Here is a 9206-nt window from a genome sequence, read left to right on the forward strand (position 1 = left end):
TCCCCGCTCGCCGTGGCCGGCTCGCTGGTTCCCTGCCGAGCCAGCGCCTTGATGACCTGCTGGACGGCCCAGAGTTGCTCCTCTTGATTGTCGCTCCCTGCGGCTGCTTCCAGTCGCGGCGGGATCCTCCCAGACTTAGCTTCTTCCTGGTACTGGGTACAATTCCACAGCATGTGTGCGAAGCCGGCAGTCTCCGTTCGGCAGACTGCATTTGTCTGTCGGGTGCGTCTCTGGATACATTCTATGCATCAGCAACGGACTGGGGAGTGAGCCCGTCTGTAGCTGTCTGAATAAAACGGCTTGCTCTCGACTGAGCCCCGAGCAAGGGGGTGGAAGAGTTCTGCGAGCTAGGTGGAACACCTTGGTTATTTCGTTGTAGTCCGTCATTCGGTCTTTGGTGCTGAACCACAGCGGCCAGTCGACCGAGGTGCGGTCCGTTAGCGCGCGCGCCTCGGCGTGTGCCGTCTCGTTGTGGTTGCCGTTGCGGTCTGACGCCTCGCCCGCGTGCGCCGGGAACCACTTGATTCTCACTTGTCTGCTGCCATTGTCGTTTTTGGTTGTCTGCAGTATGCGTATGGCTTCTTTCGCTATCCTGCCTTTGGCGTAATTTCTCACCGCCTGCCTCGAGCCGCATAGCACTGTGTGGCAGTCGCGGTCGGGATGGCCAGGGCGATGGCCACCTCCTCCGCTTGCTCTGCCTTGGTGCATCTCGTGCTGGCGGTCGTGCGAACGGTGCCGGTCGCGTCTACGACAACCGTCGTGAACCTGTGTATCTTGGCATACTCAGCCGCGTCAACGTAGCGTGCGTGTGTGTCGGCCGCGTGCTGGTCTTCAGCACCTTGGCTCTCGCTGCTCTCCTCCCTTTGTTATACTCCGGGTGCATGTTCTTCGGCACCGAGTTCACTCTGATGTTGCGCCTAATCTCATCGGGGGCGGAGAGCTGCGTCTGCTCCCTGCCTTGATATCCAATTCCCAGGTTGTCCAGGATTTTCCGGCCGGCCTTGGTCGTAGACAGTCTTTCGAGCTGTGCGGCACGTTGGGCCTCCGCTATCACCTCCAGCGTGTTGTGCACCCCTAGCTGCAGGAGGCGTTTGGTGCTCGTTGTTTCGAGCAGTCCCAGTGCCGTCTTGTAGGCTCTGCGGATGAGCATATCTATCTTGTTTCTCTTGCTCTTGTTCCACTTGTGGTAGGCCGCCACGTACGCTACGTGTCATCTGACGAACGAGTGGATCATTCTGATCAGGCTCTCTTGCTTCATTCCACTTTTCTTGTTCGTGACTCGTTTGAGTAGTCTCGTGGCGTTCGCCGCTTTCGCAATGAGCCGGGTAACGGTCTCGCCGTTTCTGCCGTGCGTCTAGATCGTCATCCCCAACACTGTGATCTTTTTGACTCTTGGGATCGCGTTTCCCTCTCTGGTCTTGACTTTGATTGCCTTGTACTCTCTCGGGCTGCTCTTAGGTTTGCGGTGCTTGACGGGCGGGTAGACGAGGAGCTCCGACTTGCTCGGCGAGCATCTGAGCCCCGTTCCGTCGAGTTGGTCTTCGATCGCATCAACGGTCGCCTGTAGGGTGGATTCGATGTGGGCATTGCTGCCCCCTTCCACCCACAGCGTTATGTCGTCCGCGTATATCGCATGTCGGACTTCCTTGATGTTCCTGAGCCTTTTGTCCACTCCTGTTATCACGAGATTGAAAAGCACCGGCGAGATGACCGATTCCTGAGGTGTGCCTGTGCTTCCCAGCTTCTTCTCCTGTGCTTGGAGGTCCCCCGCTCTGAGCTCGGCCATTCTGTCCGTGAGGAAGTCTTTGATGTAATTGTATGATTCTCTCCCATGTTGAGTTTCGAGACTTGGGATAGGATCGCTGAGTGCTTCACCTTGTCGAAGGCGCTGTGTAGGTCGAGTCCCAGTACTGCTTTGTAGTCGCCAGTTTTGCCGTCGTTGATCTGGTGCTTGAGCTGTATCATGGCGTCTTGGGTACTTAGATGCTGCCTGAAGCCAATGATCGTTTCCGGGTAGAGATCTTCTTTCTCGAGGTATTCTTGCCACCTGTTCAGCAGGACGTGCTCCAACACCTTGCCCACGCAAGATGTGAGCGATATGGGTCGGAGGTTATCCGTGTCGGATGGCTTGCCCGGCTTGGGGATTAGGATGATCTTGGCCTTCTTCCACTGCGTCGGCAGCGTTCCCGTTTTCCAGCATTTGTTGTAATAACTCGTGAGGCTTTCTATGGATTTGTCATCGAGGTTCTTAAGCGCCTTGTTGGTGACGCGGTCCAGCCCGGCCGCCGACCTGCTGTTGAGGTCCTGCAGTGCCGTGCGAACTTCTTTTACGTCTATATCTCTGTCGAGACGGGCGTTGGGCAGCCCCCCGTACGGCTCATGGCACTCCGTGGGCGTAGTCGGCAGGTATCTGTCGCTGATGCGTTTTGTCACCTTATCGGCGCTGTGTTTAGTGACTTCTCGATGGATGAGCTTCGCCAGTCGGTCCCTTTGGTGTGACTTAGCCTTGGTTTCGTCGAGCAGATGCTTCAGCAAGTTCCATGTTTTCCCGTTGTGCATCTGGCCGTCGGCAGCGTTGCATATCTCGTTCCACTGTTGCGCACATAGCGTTCGACAGTGGTCCTCGATTGCTCTATTGAGTTCTGCGACTTTCTTTCCTAGCCTACCATTAAGGCGTTGTTGTTTCCATCTGTTGAGAATGGACTGCTTGGCCTCGATAAGGTGGGCCAGTCGGCTATCCATTCTGTTCATTTCGAAGTCTGTTACTATGTCTTTGGTTGAGTTTCGAACATCTTGGAGGATCTGGTTGGTCCACGCGTCGATGTCGTCGATTTCGGTCTCTTCCGCTTCCTGATTTATGTTATCTATGAAAGCAGACCAATCGATCCACGTATGTTTCCTGACTTTGGTACTGCTCTGCTCCGGTATGATGATTTCCAATATTATGTGGTCGCTACCGAGGTCCACCCCCGTGTTCCTCCACGTGATCGTGATCGGTTCGTTGTTCTTGACGAACCTGAGGTCGTGGCTGGTATTACGGGACACGGAGTTGCCAATTCTCGTTGGGTAAGCCGGGTCGGTTATGGGGGTATAGTCGAGTTCCGCCGCGTCTTGGGATAGGTTTCTGCCTTTCGCATTACTTTTGACGTAGCCCCACGCCGTTTCCATCGCATTAAAGTCGCCGCATGCGATCAGCGTGCTCTGGCCGGCCGTCGTGCTTGCCTTGTTAAGAATGGCTTTGAACCTCTGGAGTCTCCGCGATGGGTTACTGTAGATGTTCAAAATTAAGATGCTTTTTTCTTTGCTTGGTCGGTATGAGTTCGGTGAGCGTGTGTTCAATCCTGACATTGCTTAGCCAGTGTTCGACGAAGGTGAGTCCCTTCCTGACCAGGGTGCACAGGCCTCTGCCGTCGGGCGGGCCCGCGTGCACCCTGTAGCCGGGGAGCGTATTTGGGTTTGCTCGGTACGGTGGCTCCGCAAGGGACAAAACGACAGGAGAGACGAAGAAAGTGGGCTGTTCCGACTAGCATCTACCGCCCCCAGGAGCCGAGCAGCCTAGCGATTAGCGGCGCATGCTTTTTCAATAGGCGTTATGTTAGACGCGGCACTACCTTGAGAGAGCCTATAATACTACTACTACTACTACTACTACTACTACTACTACTACTACTACTACTACTACTACTACTACTACTAAATAACAATACACAAAGTAATATTTCTCTGCTAATGATTATTAATATTATTATTATTAGTAGTAGTAGTAGTAGTATAGAGGAAGACTCGTTTCATTGAATTGTCTGTAGGTAACGGCCAAATTAACTGGCTAAATATTATCTTCACAGTTTTAATTATTCATAATAATAATAATTATTGGTTCACAGGAAGGGAAAGGCGCAGTATCTGTCACACTTATGTCTGTGGACACCTCAACTATCCGTAACCCTCCACTATGGCTCCTCTTTCTCTCTTTCCACGTTAACTCCCACCTTCATCCCTTCCCTTACGGCGCGGTTCAGGTGTCCACAGACACAAGTGCGACAGATACTACGCCTTTCCCTCCGTGTGAATAAATTACTATTATTACTAATAATTAAAACTGTGAAGATAATATTTAGCCAGTTAATTCGCCCGTTAGATACAGACAATTCGGTGCTAACTTCGTGAAACGGGTCTTCCTCTATACTACTACTACTACTACTATTACTAATAATAAAAATAATAATAATAATAATAATAACAACAACAATAATAATAATAATAATAATAATAATAATAATAATAATATTAATAGTAATGTTAGTAGCAATAGTCGTAGTAGTAGTAGTAGTAGTAGTAGTAGTAGTAGTAGTAGTAGTAGTAGTAGTAGTATAGGCTTTCTGAAGCTAGTGCCGTGTCCAGCATGACGCCCATTGAAAAAGCATGCGCCGCTAATCGCTAGGCTGCTCGGCTCCTGGGGGCGGTAGATGCTAGTCGGAACAGCCCGCTTTCTTCGTCTCCTTCTGTCGTTTTGTCTCTTGCGGAGCCACCGTACCGAGCAAACCCAAATACGCAGCCGGCGTGGGAAGCTTGTCCATTAGTGTTTCTTGGAGGAGGAGCACGTCGGGCTTGCGAGCCGCGTGCTCGATGTACTGCTGGACGATTGCCTTCTTCTTGACGAAGCCGCGGCAGTTCCACTGCCACACTGTTATGCCTGTGAAGTTGGAGGCCATGATTGTCCGATTCGGAATTCTCCGTGTTGCTGCGCTTGGTTGACTTGATGCTGTACTGGCGCGAACGTTGGGTTGCTTAGTATTAGTTGCACGCTTCTTTCCAGATTGTTGAGTCTATTGACGTTCTCCGTTTGGAAGGCTTCGATGGCTTGCTTCATCGATTTGATCATATCCTCGAGGCTGTTGAGTTTAGCCTCGACGTTTTTGTTGCTGCTGTCGGTGCCGCAGTTGCTCATGTTGTTCTTGGTCTTGCGCGATTCGACGGCCCTCTTCTTCGTTGCCGGCTCCTTGTCTGCGTCGGCCGTAGTTGCTGCGGCCTTGTTGCCGCTCGGGCTGGACCTTTGCTGTTAGACGTTGTGGAGGGCGTTGCGGATCTCCGCGATATCCTTGGTGAGGTTGTTGATGGTGGCTCGCAGGGTCGCGTTCTCCTTTTTTAGGGCCTCGTTGATCTCTCATTCCTTGGTTGAAGCGTTGTCTTCTGTCTTGGCGTTGTAGCTCGGATTTGTCTTCATGATTCCTTGTGCGGCGTTGCCCCAACCGACTCTCTCACGCGACAGTAATCCTTAGGTTTTCGTTTTTCGCGCGTTTATGCTCTGGCTCCTGCAGCTGCTATTTCTCGACTGCGCGCGGTCTCTATATGGCGTTCTTGACTTATGGGCAGCTGGCTTGTCAAGTGGTGGGAAATCGCTCTCCGACGGCAGCTGATGGCTGACCTTTCGGCGCTCCCACTGACGCTTGCGGACGACGTAGGGAACCTTGTATCTGGCTTTACATTCTCTGTCGGTGGTCGGGTGAGCGCCGCCGCGAAGTTTGCATTTTGGTGTAAATTTGTGGTCATATTTTCGGTTCGCTTTGCCACAGCCCCTGCAGATTCGGTTGGTTGGCGTCGGGCACACGTCCTTGCGATGCCCGACCCGACCACACTGGTGGCAGACGTCAATTTGCTTTCTGTACAGGTGGCACGGTATGAGCGTGACACCATATCGGACAAAGTTCGGTACCTTGGGTCCTCTGAAGGCTACTATGATCGTGGTCGTGTTGCCGATTGTTCTGGCGCCTACGACGAGTGGGTTTCTGTCGTTTACAATGTTGCTGTCGAGATCTTTGGCTTTCTCGTCGACAGGGATGCCTCGGATGATGCCCTTCACGGTGTCGTACGGCGCCGTGCGGTACGCGCTGACTTCGAAGGTCTTGTCTTGAATGTATATAGCTTGAATTCTTGCGTAGCGGACGGCGTTTTCTTCCTTGGGCGTGCTGATTACCATTATATTTTGGTGCGCGTTCGGGCAGATCGTGCCAGATGCATTCTCTTCATTCGTGATCTTGGCCGCGGCGAGAATGGCCGCAGCAACGGTCGTAGTGCCGATCTTGGTGATGTCGAGTCCCCCTCGCTGTCTCATTACGATCTTGTTTTCCTCCAGCGGCATGGCTGGCATTCTCGCTGCCTTGATGGCCGAGGCTCTAAAGTTCTTATTTTCTTTCGCTTTCTTGCTTACTTGGTTGTCGGTGCCGGCGAACTTCGCGTCGAGGTCTCGTTGACGGAGTCTTGACATGCGTTCCCCCGCGAGTGTCCATCCATGGCACCGGTGGAATTCCTCGGGTGAAATTTCTTCGCCTTGAACTTGAACGGTCATTGGAGGGTCGGAGATCGTTGCCAGAACGGACGTTTCATCCATCTCGGGGCTGAGTGGCTGCCGCCGAGGCGGCGAGCCGCGGCGGCCGCGACAGCGACGAGGCCTATCGCTCGCGGAACACACCTAGCGGGACGCCCCCCGCACGGCGGTGATGAAAACTGTCGGGTAAATCGAAGAAAAGGCGTACCTTTGGAAACTTTCAATATCCGTTGGTGCTTTTCGACTTTATGAACACATCGAGATAGAGAAAACTTCGATTCGCGCAAATTAACACTGCGAAATTAATCATTAATGACGGAGCCGACGTGAACGCGTCCGTTCGCTTCGGCGATTGCAGCGCCACCGCCTAGGAAGAAGGGAAAGAAAATTTGGAGGACGCTTAAACTTCGCCTTCAAGAGTGGAACGCGATAGCGTTATTGCACCTCGTCGAGAAAACTTATTTAACGCAAGGGTATATGGGCATCCTCGCACCGGTACCCGCGAGGCCCGAAGGGGAGAAGCGGGTGAGCGAAGATAGTGATCTAAAGAAAGGAAAGACGCTTGATTCTACAACCCATGAGGGTGCACGGCGAAACGTCAAGGGCGAGTGGCGCGCCACGTGTCGGGGCAGCGCCGCACATTGCGAGGAGGGGTTCTTCTATGTTTGCCGCAAGATGAATCTGCATGTGCGCAGAGCGCATAAGAAATGTAGCGGAAACGTACTTAGCTACTCGTGTAACTGCGACTTCTGTAAGTAACATGCTCATAATTACCGATATACACCGCAGTATAACGTTCTACGGCAAGTTTCTAAGGCAACACCGCATTCACTAGAAGCGCTTTTATACCGCTTTCAAGCATCGAACTAGCAGCATTGTCACCTTGAAAATGAAAGTGGGGGTCAAACTGGACGACTTGCCGCACCAGCTGAACGTCGGCGGTGAGTTGGCGCTCGTCGTAGTACCTGGAAGGCCTCCGTTATGTCTCCGGTGTCGAAGTACCGGCCACATTCGCCGAGAGTGTAAGGTTCCGCGTTGTGGTGCATGCGGTCGTTTTGGCCACGAAGCAGGGCAGTGTTCTCGCAGCTACGCGAGCATCGCTGGACCTGGGAACAGCGAAGATTTTTCCGAGCATCTGATGGATGAGGCGGACGCGGAAGAGGCAGCCAAAACAACCGGGCAACCGGCAAGGAATGATGGGCCGGTGTTGACCCCTTTGACAATGAGGAGGACGTCCACGGTAGTTGCGACAGCGGATTCTGCACCAGTGGAGAATGGTTCCCAACTGGACGCAAGTAACAGCGTGGCGGACGCCAGAGAACCTGTACTCGAAAGCCAAGGCAGCGCGGAGTCTCCCAACTCCGAAGTTATGGACTTCAACGCAGGAGTAAGCGGCCTACCCGTTGGGAAGCGGCCCCATGATGAGAGCGCCGGTGAGGATCTGCAGCCTGGTGGTGGCAGTGACGAGCCGCCGTCGAAAGCACCGGGGGTTCGACGTTCGACGTTGAGGCCTCGGCTGAACGTTTCGTCCGAGACGCGGGAGGCGGGGAAACCGCCTCCGTAGTTTGGACGTGACCTAATGCATGTGAGTGCAGGGGGTGCGTCAGCCGTCATAGCCTGTTTTCGGCTGTGGCTCTTTGACTGTGTTTATGGAAGGTGGCAAGTGCGGTGGTCAGGCACGCCTCAGTACCCATTCAGACATCCCTTTGGGAGGCCGGATACGAGCACGTACGCTTTGGAACCTCGGACAAGCAGAGCAACATGGACGATTTAGGTAGGCATCACATGGATCGGGCGCCTTTTTCTCTAGATGCATGGCAATTAAGCTAGATGTCCCATTACGTGTAGCAACCTTGAATGTTAGAGGGCTTGGAGCCCGAAGGCGGCAATGCCAGTTGAATCGCCTGCTGCTAGATAATGAAATCGACTTATTAGCCATTCAAGAGTCGAAGATAGAATCTCAGGACCATGCAGACCGCATGGTGTCTGTTTTCCATGCAAACTTTGATGTGTGTGTTTGTCACTATGTGGGGGCATCAGGCGGATGCCTTCTTTTCATTCGCAATACTTTGGGTATAAGCGTACACTGCGTATTTGCATGCGAAAGTGGCCGACTCTTGGTTGTTGACTTTTTGTTCTCAAATTTATTTTGGCGTGCTGTCTGTATGTATGCCCCCAATGTTGAAAGTGATCGTCAAAACTTCTTTTATTCAGTCGAGCCGTACTTGAAATGTGACAAAATGTTGCTTGTATTGGGCGATTTTAACTGTGTGTGTGCTGCTACTGAACGAGTGAAGATTAGACCAGTGAAAGGCAAGAGCGCTGAACTGTTGAATGTATTGGTGCATGACTATTGCTTGGAAGACATTGGAAATGTGTTTTCTGCTGGAACCCGTCCGGAATACACGCACTTTCAACGCGATAGTCATGTGAGACTAGACAGGCTGTATTTATCTATTGATCTCGTTCCAATCTGTACCGACTATAATGTAAAACCTATTTCGTTTAGTGATCATTGCCTTGTTAGTGCGACTTTTGGAATGAAGGTTAAGAAATCGGTTTTCAACTGGCATCTATGGAAACTTAACGAGAAAACTTTGGAGGATGAAGAGTTTGTTAAGGCAATCACGAACGATTTGGAATGTTTGCTTAAGGTGCATGAAGAAAGTCATGCAGATAAATGGGAAAGATTTAAAGAGCAGGTGAAGATAAAAGCAATAGAAAAGAGCAGTGTTATTCGGTACAAACAGAAAGAAACAGAAAAGGAACTTCATGCACAACTTGAGTGCCTGTTGTGCATGGAAAGCTGTGCGCCAGGAAAGTTCACGAAGCAAATAAGAGATGTGAAATCTCATTTAGAAAGAATCGACGCTGAGAAGTA

The 9206-nt window shown here is 51.9% G+C and overlaps 1 pseudogene; it reads right to left on the bottom strand.

Annotated features, from left to right (window-relative positions):
* Positions 1-4627: 4627 nt before the first annotated feature.
* Positions 4628-6388, bottom strand: LOC146194952 (uncharacterized; annotated as a pseudogene).
* Between the last annotated feature and the right edge of the window lie 2818 nt (positions 6389-9206).

Source organism: Amblyomma maculatum, chromosome 3, assembly GCF_055883805.1.
Source record: "Amblyomma maculatum isolate TAMU_Amacu chromosome 3, ASM5588380v1, whole genome shotgun sequence".
NCBI classification, from domain to species: Eukaryota; Metazoa; Arthropoda; class Arachnida; order Ixodida; family Ixodidae; genus Amblyomma; species Amblyomma maculatum.